The sequence below is a fragment of the Argiope bruennichi genome, chromosome 8 (assembly GCF_947563725.1).
Source record: "Argiope bruennichi chromosome 8, qqArgBrue1.1, whole genome shotgun sequence".
Classification (NCBI taxonomy): Eukaryota; Metazoa; Arthropoda; class Arachnida; order Araneae; family Araneidae; genus Argiope; species Argiope bruennichi.
In genome coordinates, this window is record NC_079158.1 from 73,503,900 (window position 1) to 73,526,321 (window position 22,422).

The 22,422-nt window shown below is 27.8% G+C and overlaps 1 protein-coding gene across 2 annotated transcripts in view; it reads right to left on the bottom strand.

The window, feature by feature from the left end:
- The window catches only part of LOC129980873 (solute carrier organic anion transporter family member 74D-like), an 81,991-nt gene extending 61,371 nt beyond the window's left edge, over positions 1–20,620 (bottom strand). The window contains exon 1 of one of the 2 annotated variants that reach the window (XM_056091322.1): positions 20,522–20,620. The gene's annotated coding sequence lies outside the window, so the exon portion shown is untranslated. Of the gene's footprint in view, positions 1–9,209; positions 9,367–20,521 lie in introns of those variants that run through there. The other variant, XM_056091321.1, reaches the window with a different exon arrangement.
- Positions 20,621–22,422: the final 1,802 nt, after the last annotated feature.

The window sequence follows — 22,422 nt, forward strand, 5'->3', positions numbered from 1 at the left end:
AAGAAGATTTTCTAGAATTTCACGATCTACGCATTAAGTACTTTGCAGCCGAAAGCAACTGAATTTTGGCGCTATTATTTTCCTGCTTAGTGTTTACATTCTAGTCGAATGATGAGTCAGAAAAGAAATTTTAGCTGTTTCGAGCTTAGTCCTTTTTCTTTCGTTGCTATTTTAGATCTTCAAATAGCATAATATATTTTTCATATGTTTTGTGTTTAAAGATCAATAGATTCACGCAATGTCAGTTACAATATCTTGTGTGAAAAAATTTTAAAGAATTTTTTTAATTTATTTTATAATAAAGTTTGCATTTATACAATAAATATAATACCATAATTCATGCAATTTTCTTTGCCTGATATTTAGTTACAAATGTTGTAACTATAAAGTAAAAATTGTTTCATAACAAAGAAAACTTGTAGAATACTAAAAAGTTATCAAAATTACTTTACAATGTCTCATCTTTAAATTCTGTTAAACTTATTATAACTGTTTTTTAACTTCTGAATTTATGATAAATTGTATCATTAGATTTTAAATATTATCCCTGTTCAGAGGCACTGGAAAGAAAAATATTTTGGTATTCCTTAGAAACTTTATAAAAAGGAGGCAATGCCTCATTTTTATAAATTTTATAAAGAATACCAAAATATTTTTTAACTTCTGAGTGTTTGGTGTTCTGCGTAGGTAGAATTTATATATCTCTATTCAAAGTCAGTGAAAGAGGAAAAAATCTGGCATCAGGAAATCAAATCCCAATAAAATTATTTCAGAATATTGGGATTAAATAAAACGAAATTGAAAAAAATCAAAATTATTATATTATATATACATATATATAGTAGAAATTACTTCTTGGAACTCTTTTTCTTTTAAATAATATGCATTGCATAAATTTGTAATTAGTATTTCATGACAATAGGTAGCATCTATTGCGATACCATAGATCTTATAATTCCAATCAATAAGTATTACGACAATGATTGCATTACTTTAGAACTATACAAACAACGGATATGACAAATTGCATTATGTTTACATGATGAATTAATTTATTTTATTCTGCTGCATTCTCATTTTATTCTGCTTCATTTGTTTCTTACACATTCTGAGAATAGAATTTGTCAGTTTGAGGAGGGTTTTTTGGTGTTGATGAGCTCAAAGGCTCTTAAGTCCGGACATATGTATTGCAGAGAAAGAGAAGGCATGACACCACAACACTTCTAATTAATTCAAAATGTCCGTATGCATTAATAAACTTCAGGGTAATTTTTTTTTTGAATTTATAAAAGTAATATTTTCAATAATGTTTAAAATGAACAGATTTTCATTTTTTTTTAAATTTATCAGATATTTTATATCATTTATTCTGGCGAGAGGCATTTTGTTTACAGTCATTAATACTTCATTATAATGCAAAAGTATTTCATCCGAATCCAATCGTCAGTTTTAATGATTCGTCCGAATCCAATCGTCAGTTTTAATGATTCGTCCGAATCCAATCGTCAGTTTTAATGATTCGTCCGAATCCAATCGTCAGTTTTAATGATTCGTCCGAATCCAATCGTCAGTTTTAATGATTCGTCCGAATCCAATCGTCAGTTTAATGATTCTTCCGAATCCATCATCAAGGATTTCATACAATTTTTAATTTTTTTTATCTTTACAATTTTTTTAAATATTATGACAAAAGTTGTATTTATTAAAACATCTAAAATCCTTCTTTCGTAATATAAGTTCTCTGAATTTCTTCTGTAAACCCAGTGAGTATTTTTTTAGAGTAAAGAGCTATGAAACACTAGCTTAAAAATTGCTTAATTTTTTAGTAATTAAATAAAGTTATAAGGAATTATTTTTAAATATTTTTGGGGAAAATTAAATAATATTTAGTGACAAATAAGATCATTTTTTGCAAAAAGAATACAGGAATTATTCATGCAATGTCACCATTATTCTAATACGAATAGAGAATATTAAAATTGTTCTATGAATTATTCATTAATATCATCACTAAACCAAAATGAATTTAGAATGTCAAATTCGTACATAGACAAGTTTTTATATATCTAATTTTGTTTTTAATGTGCAATCTTTATTTTAAGGAATAAAAGGGTATGAAAAAAGTTCCTTCTCCTTAAAAAGAGATATTATTCTGAATATATTAAATTTATTCTGTAAAATTCAATTTTAATATCTGAAAAAAGGGAAGTAATTAAATGTATATTAAGGTTAAAAATATTCTTCATATATTTTTATGAATGTTAAAATACCCATTTTCATTTCCAAACTTTACATTAGATGTTGCTTTTCTACATTATATGATCGAATTATAGTTTTATTATTGTAAGATTCAAACGGTGTAATTTAAAAACTAGGTAATCAGTTTTTAAAATCGAAAGAGAAATTGAAAGCATGATTAATCTATTAAAGCGACATCATACTTAAAGGTTAGACTGTTTCTACTAAACATTTACGATTGTGAATCGTAATCAATTGATGAAAACAATGCATGAACTGGCTTCTTCATCTTTTATTTCTATACTTCAATGTTAAGAGCAAGATCCATCTGAATAACGCATACTGTGCACTGGCATTTCCATTTGCGATCATCCAACTACTATGCCCCTAGTTACTATCTCCCATTTACTATGTCCCAAGTTACTATCTCCCATTTACTATGTCCCAAGTTACTATCTCCCATTTACTATGTCCCAAGTTAATATCTCCCATTTACTATGTCCCAAGTTAATATCTCCCATTTACTATGTCCCAAGTTAATATCTCCCATTTACTATGTCCCAAGTTAATATCTCCCATTTACTATGTCCCAAGTTAATATCTCCCATTTACTATGTCCCAAGTTAATATCTCCCATTTACTATGTCCCAAGTTAATATCTCCCATTTACTATGTCCCAAGTTAATATCTCCCATTTACTATGTCCCAAGTTAATATCTCCCATTTACTATGACCCAAGTTAATATCGCCCATTTACTATGTCCCAAGTTAATATCTCCCATTTACTATGACCCAAGTTAATATCTCCCATTTACTATGCCCCTAGTTACTATCTCCCATTTACTATGTCCCAAGTTAATATCTCCCATTTACTATGTCCCAAGTTACTATCTCCCATTTACTATGACCCAAGTTAATATCGCCCATTTACTATGTCCCAAGTTAATATCTCCCATTTACTATGACCCAAGTTAATATCTCCCATTTACTATGACCCAAGTTAATATCTCCCATTTACTATGACCCAAGTTAATATCGCCCATTTACTATGTCCCAAGTTAATATCTCCCATTTACTATGTCCCAAGTTACTATCTCCCATTTACTATGTCCCAAGTTACTATCTCCCATTTACTATGTCCCAAGTTAATATCTCCCATTTACTATGTCCCAAGTTAATATCATCCAATTACTCCCTCTTACCAGTTACTACCATCTACTAAATTGCTATGAATCCGAATCTTTAAAGAAAAAATTGAGAGAATTATGTTCTTTTAGATCTAGTCAATTTCTATTTTGGCATCAAATGATTGACTCAGACGGGTTTTTTTGTGTGCGCACGATTTAATAATAATGGGATGATAAATTTACATATTTACATTTTTTTTTATGCCGGTTGGTAGCGAAGTTGTATAGAAGTGGTTATGATAGGTCTATTAAGCATACTATAAAGAACCTTCAACAAGCTAGATAAGGAAATTTCCAATCGGCAAGAATGTCATTATATTGCGTTCTATGTCACGAATCATTATATTCTCGATTCACTGGAGAATCACAAGTAATATCTTAAGATTAATGAGCTAAAATCAACTGATTCATAACGCTCTAATTTTTTTTTCAGAATAATTTTATATTTTGCACTTGGCATTGCATTTTTCTCTATCACTGTATCACTAGTTTTTTTCCAAGCCGATTTTAAGAATTAGTTTCGATTTGATTGTTTGCAAACATCACTGCAAGAAAACAGAACTTTTAATGTAACTATACGTTTAAATCTAAAATGTTCTGCAAATAATATTTTTTCATATTTCTTAAGCACTCTACCAATGTGCGTGACATCTTCTACAACTTTCATTAATTGATCAGTACATTTCGTACTCGAAATATTAAGAAGATAGCCAATCATCTAGAAGATACATCTAGTAAGAAATTCAGAAAAACTAATCTCTTAGAAGTTTTAACAAAAATTTGTGTTATGTTGTCTTCCCCATTGCATCTATAATTGTATTTTTTAAGTTTATTTTTTGTAACGATTAATCAAATCATTTTTCTAAATCGTATTAAGTTCTTTTAATTACTTATTATTTAACATATTATGAAAAGTGTAATAATCATTGCGCTACTGACTTTATTTTTATAGTATAGTTTCGTTTATCCTCTTATTTTTTCCTTTCTTTGCCATAAATTAGAAAATTAATCAGTTATAATTTTTTATCAATTTTTCTTGTTCTGTCTGTTCAAAATTTCTATAAATAATTATTTCTGTTATTTGTTTCTTTAAACTTTCTAGTTTAAAAAAAATTTCCGTGTGCCCTTCAAAAAATGCCCATTCAACTATGCAGTGGCCGAAATGCTCCCGGATACGGGGGGGGGGGTGAAAATGGCGTTATGCTCTATTTTGATCATGAATCAGCACTAAGAAGATCTATAAAATTAATTGGGTTTTTTTTTTAATTCTAGACTGAAAGATATTATACATTAGAAAGGAGTATTAGATTCTAAAAAGGACAAAATTCACAGACATATTGGTGAAAATATAAATTAAACAAGTTAATCCATCATCACAACGGGATACCATCATCACCAAGCATCGACCACTTTCTCTCGTTAACCAATTCTCACGGTCGCTCTATCGCAGTATAGTTTTTCTTTTCGCCAGATGTCGTAATTGCCGTAGTCCATAAAATTAAACTATAAGAAGATTAACTGTTTAGATCGAAATGAATCTCGAAACAATTTATTTCAAATATAATATAACAGCTCTGCAAACATATTACGGCCTTCTTAAGATTCTTCTTTTCCAATCGCAATAAAAAAATTTTATTGGCTTTGATTATTTGTTGGTAAACTTTTTTCAGAAATTGTTTCAAAATATGGATAATTAAAAAGTAAATATTTTTTCATGTGATTTTATTCAAATAATTTAAGCTCAAAACTAACTGCAAAATCCTCAAAAATTTTTACTGGTAAAATTCTGATTGATAAATATTTCTTAATTAATCCACATTTCAAATTTTAATTTATTATTGCTTTAAAATTAATAAAACATTCCTTGGTTAATCCACATTTCAAATTTTTATTTCTAATTGCTTTAAAATTAATAAAACATAAGATATATATCTTCTTATATCTAATTTCAAGTTTATAACCTGGAAGCAAATCCTGTTTACCATCGATTGAAATAATGAGTCATTTTTTATGTGTACATACAACTATTTCTTTGGATACCACAAGAAACAATCTTTCGAATATGTTTATCGTTAACTTAAAATTCTAGACTTTTAAAAAGCGAGTTCATATTTTGACAAATTCAGGTCAATACCTTTTTTCCCCCAACTTACTGACATTATGATAGTGGGACAGCAACCCTGGCACATCGTTCACGAATCGTGTAACTGTAAACGCCTGACTCAGTGACCCAAAACAACACCATTTGAAAGTATGGAGCGAGTCATCGAAACACTAGAAACGTATTCATTATTCGCTGTATGTAAACGATCATTAAGAAAAACTATATTACCGATCTAATTTTGTTGATACTTGATACATGTAAATAAAAAAACATTAATGTTCTAATTATTCTTTGTTTGTAAAAACTAAATTTTAAAAAAGCCGGGTAAGAAATTAATTTTAATTTTGCCTTAATATTCTGCTTCTAGCAATTTTATGATTTCCTGATGACCTGTTGATAGAGTTTAAATTTGAGGTTATGTGATTATAGGGTACAAGACACAATTCTATGATATTAGTGTACAATAAATCTACCCTTTGCGGTCAAATATCCTAAAACTGATTTGATGCAGTAATTAGGATTGGGAAATTGAGGTTCAGATATCTTTGTTGTCAGCTGAGATTCATCTCTGGGTAAGTTTCAAACGGAAAGTTAGGATACCTAATTAATCAGGCAGTTTGAACCACTCATGTGGCCACGATGACGGTATTAAGGTTTTAGCTTCGAACTCGAAGGTTATTCTGATATATATGTGGTCTCGATGTACGCTAAATCGGATGTCAAGGAGCTCTTATTTTCCTACTGGTGTGATTTGAAAAATTGAACATGAAAATACCAGAAAGGTTACCATCGTTGTTTCCTATTATAGTTCAAATTACGAGTCCTTTCCTAAAACAACATTCGTGTTGCTTGAAAAGGACATTATTCTAAGTAAACTCAAATCATTCATATTTGATTTCAAAAACAAAAAAACATGAGCAGGCCAAAATGATGAAAATGCTAAATAGAAAGCTGCTTGGAGTTTTTTTTGCGTCCTGTTTTTGTCTTTAAATAATAAAAGTAATAGGTAAATTACTTTTTTGAAAAAAAAAATCAAATCTCCATATTTTTTTCTTTACATACTTTTCTCGTTTCAATTTGAACTTCTAACTATACCAATTTTTAAGGCTGAAATATTCAGAATACAGAAATATTCCTTTTTCAACTATACAATGCATAAGTAAAAAGTTTCTTTTTTAGCATTAATATTTTTTTAAAAAAATGGACTGAATATAATATTACTATATTTATAATAAATAGAAATTATCCATATGATTTCTGAAACAAATTAAATAATTTAATGGTTAGTAATTTTCGATGAAATTCATATTTAATTCTAAAAATCATGATTTAATCTGAAATTTCACGAGTGAAAAAAAGTAATAAGCCTATGTTAAACATTTAGTATTAATTAAGTGTTAAATATTAAAATAACTACATTAAGTACATTTAAAAAAGTTGTAATTAAATATTGAAAAGAAAAAAAAATTACACTATCTATTTCACAGTATTTATTTATTCTTTAATAAAATTATATTTTATTAAAGAATTAATAAAATATAATTTTTAAATATACGAAATATCCAAAATTGTTGAATACACTATCCGATTTTAATTTTTTATTAATACACTAAAAGTCAAGATTTGAAATAAAAGCGACACATTTTAAATTGGTCCTTATACATCAAACTCAAAAATCATACGCATATTTTGTATGATTTTTAAACAAATGTTGGATTAAGAAATATTTCAGCAGGTTAAACTTTTCTTTTTCATTCAGTATCAATTTCTCTATTTATATTCATTACAATTTTATAATAGAGGTTTATTATGTAATCTAAAATAATTCAATGTTTAAATGCGTCATTTTTTATCTTTCTAACTAAAGCTAGAGTTTACGGAAGTCTTAGTTATTCAGCTATACCTCATTATAACAGGATGAATTTTCAATTGTTCTTCTTATTTGCTGTACTGTCACCATCAAACTAATGTTTTCAGACATTTCTTTTTCCTATTTAATTAATCCCGTAAAATATTTAAATTGGATTGGTTATTTAATGACAAGTAACTTATATATTAATTTTTACAGTTGAATGTTTTTGTTCCCTTCTTACAATTCTCAAAAGAATTTCCTATTAGTATTTAAACAATGTAGGAAAAAATGAGCAGGCGAAAATGTTAAATAGAACACTGATTGAGGTTTAACATTCTGTTTTTGTCTTTAAACAATAAAAATTAATAGGCAAATTGCTTCTTTTTGTAAGAAAAAAAAATTAAATCTCCATTTTTTTTTCTTTAAATCTTTATCGGTTCTAATAAAAATATAATTTAATGCCAATTTTATGCCTATTTTTATGCCAATTTCTAAGGCTATGCGTGCAAAAATATTCCAGTTTCAATTATACAAAACATAAATAAAAAATAAACTTTTTTGGCAACATTTTTTTTAATTTAATGCAAGGGATATAATAATTTTTATTTCCAGCATTTTTTCGATTTAAATACTAAAAATTAATAAATAAATTATTTATTTATTACTTTATAAATCATTTATTTATTACAAATTTTTAAAATACTAAAATTAAAGAAAAAAAGATTTGCACATTTTAAAAGGAAAACTACGTCATTGAATATTAGATAAAAAATGTAGTGACGGACTGAAAATTTAACTCAGTATTGAAATCCATTTTGGTTGATAATTTAAATGCTTTCATTTAATATAAATACAATACATAATTTAATTTCGAATTCCCATCTGTTTCCAAAATTCTGAAAAAAATATTAATTTCTATTTAAACAATTTACTTTATTTCTACTATTTAAAATCATGTGCCTGAATTTCAAGAATATTGTAATGATGAACAATATTTGTGATATATTTACCCAAAAAAGTTGCACCTAATCCGAAATAAAGCCTATCATAGTTTTCTATATTATTTCTAGAATATTGTGAGTTAATATATACTCATATGGATATACAAGGACATGAGTGCATTGCAAATCCTAATAGAAGTGTTATATTCAATTTGGAGGGGAAAAAATTAAAATGTTTTTAGAAATTATGTTATGGTCATACAAAAATTACCGGGAAAAACTGCATAATATTTTTAAATTTTAAAAAATATATACAAGATTTATATTTATACATAATAAAGTTTTAGGAAATCTTGTAATAAAATTAATAGAACTGAACTAACTACGCCTTTTCAGTATTTTAAATGTCGCATTTTTTTTCAATTATTTTCTGACAAAAACTTCAGAAATTAATCCAATTTTAAGTAAAAATTAATGCAAAAATACTGTTTTATTTTCGAAAAAATTTTAGAAATTGCAAAATGTTCAAAAAAATTTTTTAATTATTCGCTACATTTTTTTTAATGGACACTAGGAGAAAGTATAGAAATTAATACTCGTATTTAATTTAATATTTATGAACAAAACTGCCAAATTAAAATTTAAGCTAGCAATAGCTAAAAAATTACTGATAAAAATTGCAAATCTTAATTTAATTTAGTCAATCCGTGGTACGGTATTCACAAAACCATTTATAATTGTAAAAAACAAATTGCAACACCAGATTTTTTTTATTTAAAAAACATCAAATATATATACATTTGCACTCATTTAATTTAATAATTATTTTTTTAAAATATTATAAACTTTTATCGCAAATTGAATATCAATAACGTTTCAAGACCTACCCGTTTCAGTAGATCCCCGGCTTAAAGCAACATCCAAATCCGTATGATGCTGTCCGACAACACCACGAAGCACAACAAACCGTCGTGGTCGTAATTCCGTATTCTAATACAGGCCGACCATTACGAAAAAAGAAAAATGACAACCAAAATACAATACACCTAGTGCTTCTGTTGCTTTGCGCAACTCCAGAGAATACCCAACCAGGGAAAAATGAAAAAGAACAAACCTTTTTTTTCCCTCCCCGAAAACGAAACCTGTTGGGCGAAAGCCTTAGGCTGTGTGCAGTTAATGATGTTCGCTGCACGTTCGGAGGAGCAAAGCGATTTCTGTGTTTTACATAATGAAGCTCTGGAAATTCATCCGGCAATAAAGTTCGCGGAACTGAACAAACTACGCCTTTCTTTTTCAATATTTGAAATTTTAAAAATTATTTCCGGCTCTTTTGTTTCAAAGAAATAATTATTTTTCATTATTTCATCAGTTAATAAGAAGTATGATGAATAAAATGAATTTTATCTTATATCTTTAAACGAGTAATTCTTTATATTATACATATATTTCGTGTATCTCAGTAACGGTTCTAACCATTTGGATTAAATTTTCTATTTATATAAGGTATGCTTTTTAAGTTGATCTCAATATGCGTCTTTCCTAAAAAAGTGAGATTATACACACAAAACACTTTTTATAATTAATATATTATGTAATAATAATATAATAATAACTAAATAATAATAAATAATTAATAACTAAATATAAATATATTCAACTTCCGCTTCGAAAAGTGGGCAATGCAATATAGTGATCAGGACAATACTAGTGACACGTGCGTTGCGGGTTCTCGGTTTTAGTCTCGCTTTTTTTTAACTTATATATTTATATATATTACAGTTAAAGTATGAAATCTGTTATTTTATAGAATACCTAGTTATTCCATGAAATAACTGATCTTGTCCGTTAAAGTGTAAACTCTTGCATTTCATGGTTTAACTAGTTATTTCATAGAATAACGATCTGCAGCCCGTTAAAGTGTAAAATAATCTATATCATATATCTCGCACGACAAATACATTTACCTTCCACCCTCACTGCATTTATGTTTTTGTTTGTTTGTTTTAGAAATAAAAAATGTTTTTGTTTTAGAAATAATGTTCTTTGTAATTCCAAGTGTCATTTTAGTAATCCTTGTTGTAACAAATGATTTTATGGTACATTTCCATAAATACCATTTATACGCTGCATAAATTAGATAAATTGCTTCTTTTTCATTTTAGTTGTCTATCATTAGTTTAATTTCATTTTAGATAAATTGTTTATTTTACACTTTAACTGTCTCTCATTAGTTAATTTATAGAATACCTAGTTATTTCATAGAATAACTAGTTAAAGTGTCAAATTAATAACATATTACACACTTTAACGGACACGATCAGTTATTTCATGGAATAACTAGGTATTCTATGAAATAACTGCATTATATACTTTAACGGTGACATATATATATATAATATTTTTGCTTTTCAAATTTATATAGGTGACTTCATAAAAAAAAGAATACAATTTTTCACAAAAACTTTTTTTTTATAACTAACTACTAGAGCCTCTTTCTATCTGCTATCATGCTGGCAATGTCATATAGCACTATCGCGAACCCGATTTCACCGTGGAAGAACTGAGTGCAAGTTCAAAAATATAAGTAATAATAGATGAATTGTAACATGAATACTGTAAATATAGCAGATTGTTTTGAGCATCATGTTAAACTAAGTGCATTCATGGCTGTTTTTTATTTATTTAAATGGCCACTTCATATGTGTAGATAAGATTGAAACATATTCATATGTAATCAGCATGTGATTGCATCTAAATATTTTCTCCAAAAGAACATGATTTTACAAAACACCTGTCGAGTGAAACTTGGTTCTTCCAGATATTATGATTAAAAAAATAGAATGTTGTTCATAAATAAAGTTGATGTAATAGTTTTGTCATGTGACAAAAATAATTTACATGCCACCTGACATACAACCATGCCATCTGATATTTTCTTTCGCCGAACAATGGCCTTGTATCCTTTCTCTCGGCAAAGATGCAATAAATTAATTTTGGCACGGAAACTACCGGTTATATCACATGAGCTTGAATCGATTGTATACTTCGCCGATTTCTTGGCTGATTTTATATAGTTGTGAATTCACTGTAATTGAAAATCCACTACAGCGAATTCGTTTTAATATTAATTCAAAAAATAGAAATTAAATTATTGATCCTTTCATTTTTTTTTTTTTTAAATTTTACGCAGGTGTTGGAGGACATAAAGGAGGAGGGCGTAAATGTTTTAACGTTGTCTTACAATTGAAAAATATAAGCTGCTTATTTAATTGGGATTTCTGTCGACCTTAATTGAAAAGTTAGCTATTTGAGGCTGTCTTTAGGCAAACTCGTGAGTTAAAATTTGAAACATGGAATTGCAGAGAAACATGAATCGGATGCTTAGTTTAGTTCAGTAATATTAACGTCCCGTTTTAAAGCAACCTAAGGGCTGTTTTGGAACGGACCTCGTAATTTTGAATCACGGTCAGATGACGAGGACGATACCCGAGATGGCACCCCCCTCCTTCTCCCCACACCATACAAGCGGGCATGAATCCGATAAACAAAATTACAGATAATATAATCTTTATTTGCTATTAATCAGCTTTATTCAAGAATCGATAGTCCTATAATCGATAATCTTTAGTTAAAAATTTTTCGTTGGAAATGTTTGAGGTAGGAAATTTTCCTGGGTAAAATACTTTTCTAAACCATTTTTACTTAAAGAATTTTCAGGAAGCAAACGACTTTGTTTAGAGCAAAGATACAATCTACCTGATATATTATCTAACTACTCCAAGATCGCTATAGAGGCCCCTAGTGGCCTGGTGGTAAAGTCTCGGCTTCAGAACCGAAGGGTTTGAGATTCGAGACCCAATTCCGCCGAAGAACCGTCGTGTAAGCGGGTCTGGTGCATATTAAATCCATCGGGGACAAATTTCCTCCCACTTGTGTGATGTGGAAGTTTGGAGAGGGAGGTGCCAGCTCAGGTGTCACCCTCGTCATCTGATCACGGTTCAAAACTACGAGGTCTGTTGCAAAATAGCCCTAGTGTTGCTTTAAAACGGGATTTCAATACAACTAAACTAACCAAGATCGCTATAACTTACTAAATATATTGCATTTCTTTATCATGAAACCTTATTTCAAGAAATTCGAAGATATATTAGAACAAGTGGGGTTAGCTACCACTGTTAATTCTTTAAAAATTAATTTTAAGCATTCGCATCGCATTTGAATATTTCTTAAAAATGCATAAAATAACTTTCATTGTTTACCATTAATTTGATTAAAATAGCCAGACAAACAATCCGGAAAAATGATATAATAAAAAGAAATTCCTAATTAATCAGTGTTATTTTTAATTATATAATTGCAAAAAAAATTTCTTAAACACTAGTTAGATTTTATTTTAGAACCTATCATCCAAAAATGACTATTTTGATACATTTATTTCCGATTTAACAGAGTACGTAACAGAAGTGGATGAATCAATTTGTAAGGGAAAAAAAAACAGCTGTCGAATATAATACATATATCTTCCAGTCTTCTTTTTGTAATTTTTCAACATTTCAATGACTTCTTTTAAATTTGAACCTTTTCTAAAAGGTCTTGCGATAATTATCAAATAACCCACCATTGTCTCCATATCTCCAGCAAATTTCAAAGTTTGCCCATTTGTCTTTTTTACTGAGTTATAATCATTCATCAATTAAAGGAAGCTAATGATTTCGGAATAAAAAGCTATTCTCCTATGCAGATTTTAAAATGTATTTCGAAATGTTTGTGCTGAAAAGAAATTTTTTTAGGAACATTGCTTTTAGCATCTAGTAAAAAGGATGCTGCGTAACCCATTGCACAACTCAAAAGTGATTGGGAGAAAGTAAAGTGCATAAGTGCATCCGTTTGTCCTAAATACAAGAAACATGGATCATGACCCCTGCCGTCAGAATTTTCGAAGATTTCTAAACGTGAGAGATTTAACGCCGGAGGATTCGATTTACGCAATTTGAAATGAAAGAAGAATTATGAAAAATAAACATTTATTTCAACGAATAACAACATCAATGTTTTTTTACGTATTTTTAATACAAGAGACTTAAATCTGGGCTTCCAGTTTTTATTGAAATTTTTTTTACTGCAAAATTCACATTTCGTAGAAATCGAAGCTGAATTTGTTGAAATATTCTAAGCATTTCGTAAATAATAAATATTTAATTGTAAGTTACGAGAATTAAGAAAGTAAATTATTAAAACATTTTCGGTTACATTAAAATTTTCCTCATAAAAGTATATTAATAATTCTGTAATTATAAAATTCTTTACAGCGATATAAATTAAAATATTAATTATAATGTTCATTATTGAAATATATATTGAAATGCATTTGAATGTAAACGTATATTGACTCACACCATTCGATTGAGTGACGATTCATAAGTATTTGCTTATTTTTCAAAATTTAGAAATGCAATAAGAAAACGCATTGGAAAAAATATTTGTATTATTTGGAAAAAGAAATAATTCCCCATTAGATAATGTATTTTAATTTTTATTTATGTTTTTGTGTATTTGCCGATCATTAAAAAAAAAAAAGATGGAATAATGACGAGAGATAAAGCAACGTCTTTATCAAACCATTAGAAAAATTTTTTTTAATAAACTCGAAAATTAAAAATAAATTTAGAAAAGGCTCATGAATTATTACATAACCCAATGTATGACATTTTTAGACTATAAATTGTTCGAAACATCCTTAAAATGTGTTTTGCAATATTAATTTAAAATCTATTGTTTGAAAAGCGTCTTTTAACAATGATAGCAGTGGCTAATAATGTTGAATATTTATAAAGCGTATTCCCCAAATAGAAATAATGAGTATCAAATAATTAGTCATTAGACATCCTGATCATTATAGCTACAATCACTTTTCTTTATTTTAATCATTTGAATTTAATTGAATATTTGCATATGATGTCAGCTAAATATAATTAGAAGAGTTTAAAAGAGAAGTATATGAAATAATTAAAACTACCAATATTAAATACAATTAAAGAACACTCCCGAGTATCCGGTTTACGATTATCTGACTTCCGTACTATCAGGCCTAGTTTTCTTTTATCGTAATTAAATGAGAAGGCAAGTCAGTCGTCTATTAAATTATCTATTAAGGACTTTTTCAAAACCTAAAAACTATAAGTTTTGTCTCTTATCTTAAGATTACCTTTTCATATATGTGTAATCATTTATCAGAGAAAAAAAAATCAATTTAAGACAACTTTTTTTAAGAAATAGTCCTGCGATTTTTGCCAACGTTTTGTTTATGTATTTTCCATTTAAGTTGGGCATTATAGAATATATATTAAATTGTATACAGTTTATATCCTTTAACTTACTTTTTCTCTAATAAATTCTTGAAACGTGCAGTGCAGTATATAAACATATATAAATTACCAGTATAGAGGCCGTGTTCACATTCTACGTGACTTGAGATAAAGGAAGGGCTGAGTACTCAATAAGAAGTGAGAAAATACTTATTTTAACAGTCAGCTTAGATATAAAAATTTTGTCGCCTGGTATTGGTGAGCAAAGAAATGAATTTATAGAGTTCCAGCCTACCCGGCTATTTTGTTATCCGGCCAGTCTGCCCGCCACTTTAGGTCGGATACTTCGGAGTGCACTGTATGTTGTTTAAATTTAGATATGCTTAAAAAATATTTGAAAAATTCAATACTACCAGTATTATAGTAATTATATGTTAATATTTAATTTTAAATAAATGATGAAAATTATATTTAAAAATAATCTTATCTCTTCTATAATGTATTCTAAATGTGATTTTTGCTTTTTCCAAAAAAACGACAAAAAACAAACTAGAATCATCTACATTTCTGTCAAAACACAAGAATGAAAAGGTATATTTTAAATACTATTTCAATTCTTTTTATTTTTTGTAGAGGAATATTTTTCCCTTTTTTGTATTCCACATAATGTTGAAGGCAAATGTGCAAAGTCTAGAAATTAAATCTGAAATTTATTATTCTGAAATAATGATAAGCATAGCATTAAGAAAGGTCATTGATCTCTGTAAGATCTCATATTGTGAAAACCTGATAAAACAAACTGGCATCATTTTCTGCCTCGTATCATAGATTTAAACAGCCGGGTTCGATTTCAAGCTTTCTTGAAAGCAATACATCCAAATAGGATTAATTTAAAAGTTCTGTGTAAAACCAACTATTTAAGGCTTTTAAATCAAAGATTCAAAAAATATTATTTGATTTAAAAATATTCATGAAAAACATCACTACAGCTGATGTAACGAGAAGAGAATGAATAGAAAGGGGCACACGAGTTTGTGAATCACAGTTTATTCACACTTTCGAGAAATAAACCGATTACGATCAGCGTCTTTGCCCAAGAAATATGCAATATCGCACCACTTGAAAGATGACTATTTTTCTTCTTTCGTTGCATAATTCAAAAACCGTTATTTGTGTTTCACGGAATTAGTATTAAGTCTTTATATAAGATTCTATTTTGAGTCGCATACCACGCTTCAACTTCACGTGTTATTTTCATGCGAGTTATTACCTTCTTAAATACATAGTTCGATTTTATGTTGCCTCTCCCTTTGTAATCGGTTTAAATTAATATGGCTTATCACAATGAATAAGGAGGAAATTCGAGTGAAAGCATACAATGTTGCATGATTTTAATGTTTTGTAAGTGAACTAATCAAAATTTTCTCAACCTTATAATTCTCAAGGAAATAATTCATATCGCTTTTGTTTGCATAATATCAGTGATTCGAAAATTGAAAATATTACTTGAAAACTTTCGGTCTGTTGTCTATAAGGATAATATAAATATAAATTATGAAATTACATATAACAGAAGCATTAGGAAATATCATTATTCATTATAAATCATTAAAAAATTATTCATCATTCACTCATTATTATTTCATTGTTTTCCATTTACATCAACATCAAAAGCAAATTCAAAAATGAAGTGGAAATGGTCTCCCCATACTTTCTCACATATTCACCAATAAAAGTTTCATCATCCTACACTCGAATTATTTCCCATTTACATCAACATCAAAAGCAAATTCAAAAATGAAGTGGAAATGGTCTCCCCATACTTTCTCGCATATTCACCAATAAAAGTTTCATCATCCTACACTCGAATTATTTCCCATTTACATCAACATCAAAAGCAAATTCAAAAATGAAGTGGAAATGGTCTCCCCATACTTTCTCACATATTCACCAATAAAAGTTTCATCATCCTACACCCGAATTATTTTCCATTTACATCAACATCAAAAGCAAATTCAAAAATGAAGTGGAAATGGTCTCCCCATACTTTCTCGCATATTCACCAATAAAAGTTTCATCATCCTACACTCGAATTATTTCCCATTTACATCAACATCAAAAGCAAATTCAAAAATGAAGTGGAAATGGTCTCCCCATACTTTCTCGCATATTCACCAATAAAAGTTTCATCATCCTACACCCGAATTATTTTCCATTTACATCAACATCAAAAGCAAATTCAAAAATGAAGTGGAAATGGTCTCCCCATACTTTCTCGCATATTCACCAATAAAAGTTTCATCATCCTACACCCGAATTATTTCCCATTTACATCAACATCAAAAGCAAATTCAAAAATGAAGTGGAAATGGTCTCCCCATACTTTCTCGCATATTCACCAATAAAAGTTTCATCATCCTACACTCGAATTATTTCCCATTTACATCAACATCAAAAGCAAATTCAAAAATGAAGTGGAAATGGTCTCCCCATACTTTCTCGCATATTCACCAATAAATGTTTCATCATCCTACACCAGAATAAAATCGGTTGCATCGATAGGCATTAGCAAACTATAGTTACGAAATACAGATCTTTGGTGTGAATCTAGCAATTTTACTGAATCTATCGTGTAAATATGTATACTGTAATTCCCTGTTACTCGAGAGATTGAAAAAAAAATTGAGATGGAACTACAGTTGCAATCACAAGATCATATACCAAATTTCAATGATTTTAAGTCAATGTGTTTGAGAGTTATGATGTTTACATGTATGCGAAATTACAAACTACAAACGATCAACCCTTTGATAGATTTAGTTCAAAATTTGATAAAAATCTGCACTTTTAGATACTAAATTTAAGAACCAAATTTTATTTCTCAAGCGTTTTAGGTTTCGTACTTAACGAGTTCACTCGTACTTGAATAGCAAACCAGATACTGAATCTGAATAATTTCATTCAAAACTTTAAAGAAATCTGCAAATTTCTTCTACAGTTCACATACCGAATGTCATTTATTTAGCTCAAAGCATTTTTTTTTTTTTTGAGTTATCATGCTCATATACAGACATAATTTAAAAAAAACATATTTCTCGAACTCAGATAATCTAAAACGTAGAGATTTGTTAAAACATCACATTCAAATTTTTGTCGATTACAATACACTATACTTTCTTTATATACGAGGAAGTGAAAAGGCAAAGAATAAATAAATGGCTTATTTAATTTTTTATTATTATTTATGACTGAACATAACGTTTAATATAACTATATGTTCCTAAGACAACAATAAAACAATTGCTCGCATCCTAAAACCATCACAGTAGTTAAAATTTTCAAGCAAGTTCGAAAACACAGAAATCATCTGTGTCAAGGATCCTTTGTAAAGGTAGTAAAACCCAATCATCTCCTTTGCTCGCAGGAACAATGTCGCCGAAGTTTTACAACAACTGCAATGCTTAGTTCAAAATCTTCATGATGAAACATAAATAATACGGGTCAGTGACAGTCATAAAAGCGAAAACATGTCCCTATACCAAACATCACTGGAAAATAACTTGCCCTTTAATCATTTATAGCATTATTTAAGCATTGCGCAAATGCATGATTTATAAATCACCGCTTATGCAAATGACATAGGTGACCTTGATATTCTTTCATTCATTTGTGCATTACTTTATTTTTTTTTACTTTCAACAAAAGTTATTTATACCTGTAGGAAAATAATTTGTAAGCAATATAGGAAAAGTAATTTCAAAAATTATTTTTCAATTATATTTTGTATTGAAAATTATTTAAATGAAAACTTTAATTACCTCATTAAAATTTCTTTTTAAAGATTTTTAATCCTCATGTCAAGAATATAATTTTCCAATTACTTTATAAGTAATGCAGAATTAATTTTAAAAAGCTAAAAAATATGTAAATGATGTACGTCAATGCATAAAATAAAATGAACATTTTGATTTATTTATAAATTAAAAGATTCTTTCATTCCAATTATAATAAAATTCTGGAAAATAAGTAATTCAACTTCATCATTACATTTCCCGAAATATATCGCGAAAATTTCCAACTAACATAATGTTAAGGTAAGCAAATAAGATAGGAATTTTCTTATAAACTATTAATACATTTTAATGACTAGAATTAATAGTCAAAACAGAAAAAAAATGAAAATTTTAAAAAGGAATTAAAAAGAATTCAGTTATTTTTAAACTTCAGCACTTGAGTTTCAAATTCTATTGACTAAAATTATTCAGATAGATATTATTGTATTTTTAATTTTCCTAATTTTCAGCTACCTAAGTACTTCTAAAGGGGTACACCGTTTCAAAATTGATGTTAAATGCATTGAGGGAAATAATTAAAATTATTATATAGATTTTACAGGTGTATAAAAGTTTTTTTCACAGATTCACTGCATTAGTATGCAGTTTATTATTCTTTATCTATACGTAAACCTATCAATCTCTTCTAAAATACAGCCATTTTACATTTCTAGAATAATAGGAATAACGCAGATATAAATAGACACTTGTTTAATAAAGTAAGAAATAATTGAGAAAAGGACAAATGATTGAGATGTTTTAATCTTCTCGTTACTCTTATGATTGCATTTAACATTAATTTCATTTTTGCATTTACAGTCAAAAATATGATTGCACAGATTTTTTTTATAAAAATACAAATCCTTAAACGAATATTTATTATACAAATGGCATATATAAAAATATATTTAAAATTAAAGAGCGTTTGTTTGTTTTATTTATTAATCTAACGTTTTTTAAATAAAGTATCTAGTCTACTGATCCAAATCCTCCATAGATTCCCTTCAGTTCTCTTAAGGTTCAAACTAAAGATCTTATTAAATAAAGATTAAAGGAGAAGATTATGATTATGATTATATAAAAAATCTATGTTTTCTCGTCGTTTAGATTTCAAATATCTGATTAAAATCTTTTTCATTCTTTCAACTTTTGAATTTTTCATCTTTAACGGTTTCAACAGGATTACCAAAATTAATTCTTTCTATTCCAACTTAATTAACTCTCATTGCGGTATATGGCATTATAAAATCTCCATTTTTTAACTCTTACAGTAATACGTTTACAGGTGGAATGTCATACTTAATTTTTCCACTCTCCTTTTATTTTGGATATTAATAGAGCTTAATTAAATTAATATGCACTTAATATAATATCAGTTTAATTAATATTAAATTGATGAGCTCGCAAATGTAAGCATCGCTAAGATTGAATTAAAAATTTCTATTATTATAGATAAACGAACATTAAAAAAATGATTGTCTTCACCAATAATAGATTATAATAGAAATCAAAAATATATAAATAAAATGTATCAGAATGAGGCAAAATATCAGCTACATTACAAAACCCTTATTCAAAAATTATATATAGAAAACTCTGAAACTCATCAGCAACAAATGACAAAAGACGAATTAGCATAAATTCTATGTTATGAATGCGTGATTACTCTGATCATTTAAATAACTTAATTTCAAATTTAAATATTTAAGCAACTGTTTTATAAGAAAATCAAGATGTTTTGCTATCTGAAATCTATTGAATGATATTCTACATCTATATAGTTCTGAAATTATGTATTAAAATAGTCATTAAACTTTCAAAAATATTTAACAAAATATAAAATAATAAAACATCAATTAAAATTTACCATCCGATGATCCTGCACAATAACAAGAAACAAATTTTTGTCTGTTTTCAGAGCATTTCCAATTTTTTTCAAGCTAGTATCTTACTTGCATCATTATACACTTCAAAATATTCCACCGATTATAATTAATGTACAAACAACATTCCTGCTTATAAATACAACTTTCCATTAAAAAGAAAAAAAAAACATCTTACCTGTTTTCCTCTCTCGAATTTTTGTTGTAAATTCTATGTCCATTATAATCCAGGATTAGATATTTATCTTAATATGTAAAGCCAAGAAGGTCTAACACCATTCAGCTTTAAGCAAATGGAATTGCATTGTACCGAAAAAAAACCATCAGAACATTCGAACTGATTTTCAGAAGAAAGATATTTGCATACATGCAACTGCCTTATGTAAACAGATGTTCCCAATAATGTGTTTAATATTGCCAGCTGCATAATATCATGGGTTTTCGATAAAATTTCTTATTCGTCATCCTACTTCTTTTGATAAGTTATACGAAAAAAACCGTCGTTATGAGTTTTTGCGCGTTTTGAGTAGAATCATTTTTAAAAGTTTCAGAATTCTGTAGAAATATTTAAGATGATTACATTTAATTTCTTACTTGGGAAAAAATAATTTTGTTTGATTTTTTTTTTTTTGCCGTTTCTCTTTTAATGTCAAGTTTTATTTCAAATTTAATAATTTTTAAAAATAATTTTATCTCAAAATATTTTAAAATGTACTTCTTCAAATTTCATTTTTTTCCAATTATTTCTATAAATGGCACTTAATAACATTGTTAGCATTACAACTTTTACATTTACTACATTACTTTTACATTTACATTTACTACATTACTTTTACATTTACATTTACTACATTACTTTTACATTTACATTTACTACATTACTTTTACATTTACATTTACTACATTACTTTTACATTTACATTTACTACATTACTTTTACATTTACATTTACTACATTACTTTTAAATGTGAATTCGAAAATTATGAAACATTTTTAATAACCTTGAAGATTTATTTTTTAAACTTCCACAGTTGGTTTCCTGCTAAATATACGATTCTTTGAAGTAGTTAAATTCTATTTGTAATAGAATTTAAGGAATAAAAAGGAATTACATACCATATATGATTAATTTATAACAGAATTAAAAAATTATTAAATATTTATTGCAGATATATGAATGATAAACTTTGAACTATTAATCATGTTTTGCTATATATTATTTTATTTGAATGTTGCATGCCTCTTATATAAGATATACATCTAGAATCCTTGATCCTGAACATTTTGTGAGCATGCGTTACAATATGAAAGAATGAAACCTTTTTAGTTTCTCGTATACGTAGTTTAGAGAAAGTATAGTAACCGTCACCAAATTTGAACTCGACATTTTGTAAATCTTCACATTTTAGAGCTCCCTGAGTTCAAAAAACACCCTTTTGGAAAATCTCCATCTGTCTGTGACAAAGGTAACTCAAAAAAGCTTTGAGCTAAATGAATGAAATTCGGTATTCGATCTTTATACCAAATTTCTATCAATTTTTGAACAAAATCTGTGCAGAGGATGTCTGTCCTGTTTTTCGAATATAATTTAACACGATAACTACAAAACGAAGAGAGTTACATGAATAAAATTCATTTCCCAAAATTAACTTTTGTGGATTTGATACCTATAAAAGTTTGAGACAAAATCAGCAAGTGCTTGATTATTTGTCGGCTTGTACTTTCAGAAAAATGTAAAAGCGTTAACTCAAAAACGGAATTATTTAAATGCATCAAATTTGAGATTTTATGACTACAAGTTTAGTTTTGGGTCAAATTTTTTGTTTCAACCGTTTGGGAAATAAGCATCTAAAACACAAATTTGATTTTCTGATACTATTAACTATACCCCAGGGGTCAATCGCCAAATAACTCGGCAAGGTTTCCATGATACATTCATTAAAAATATCAAATTCATGCCAAAGGTTAATATTTCTTAATTATTATACACAACTGCCATGCAAGACATTCTCTGGGATAGCACCCTTTCTAGTTCTAGAGATAGCATTACTACTTACAATTAAAAAGACATCTCCAAA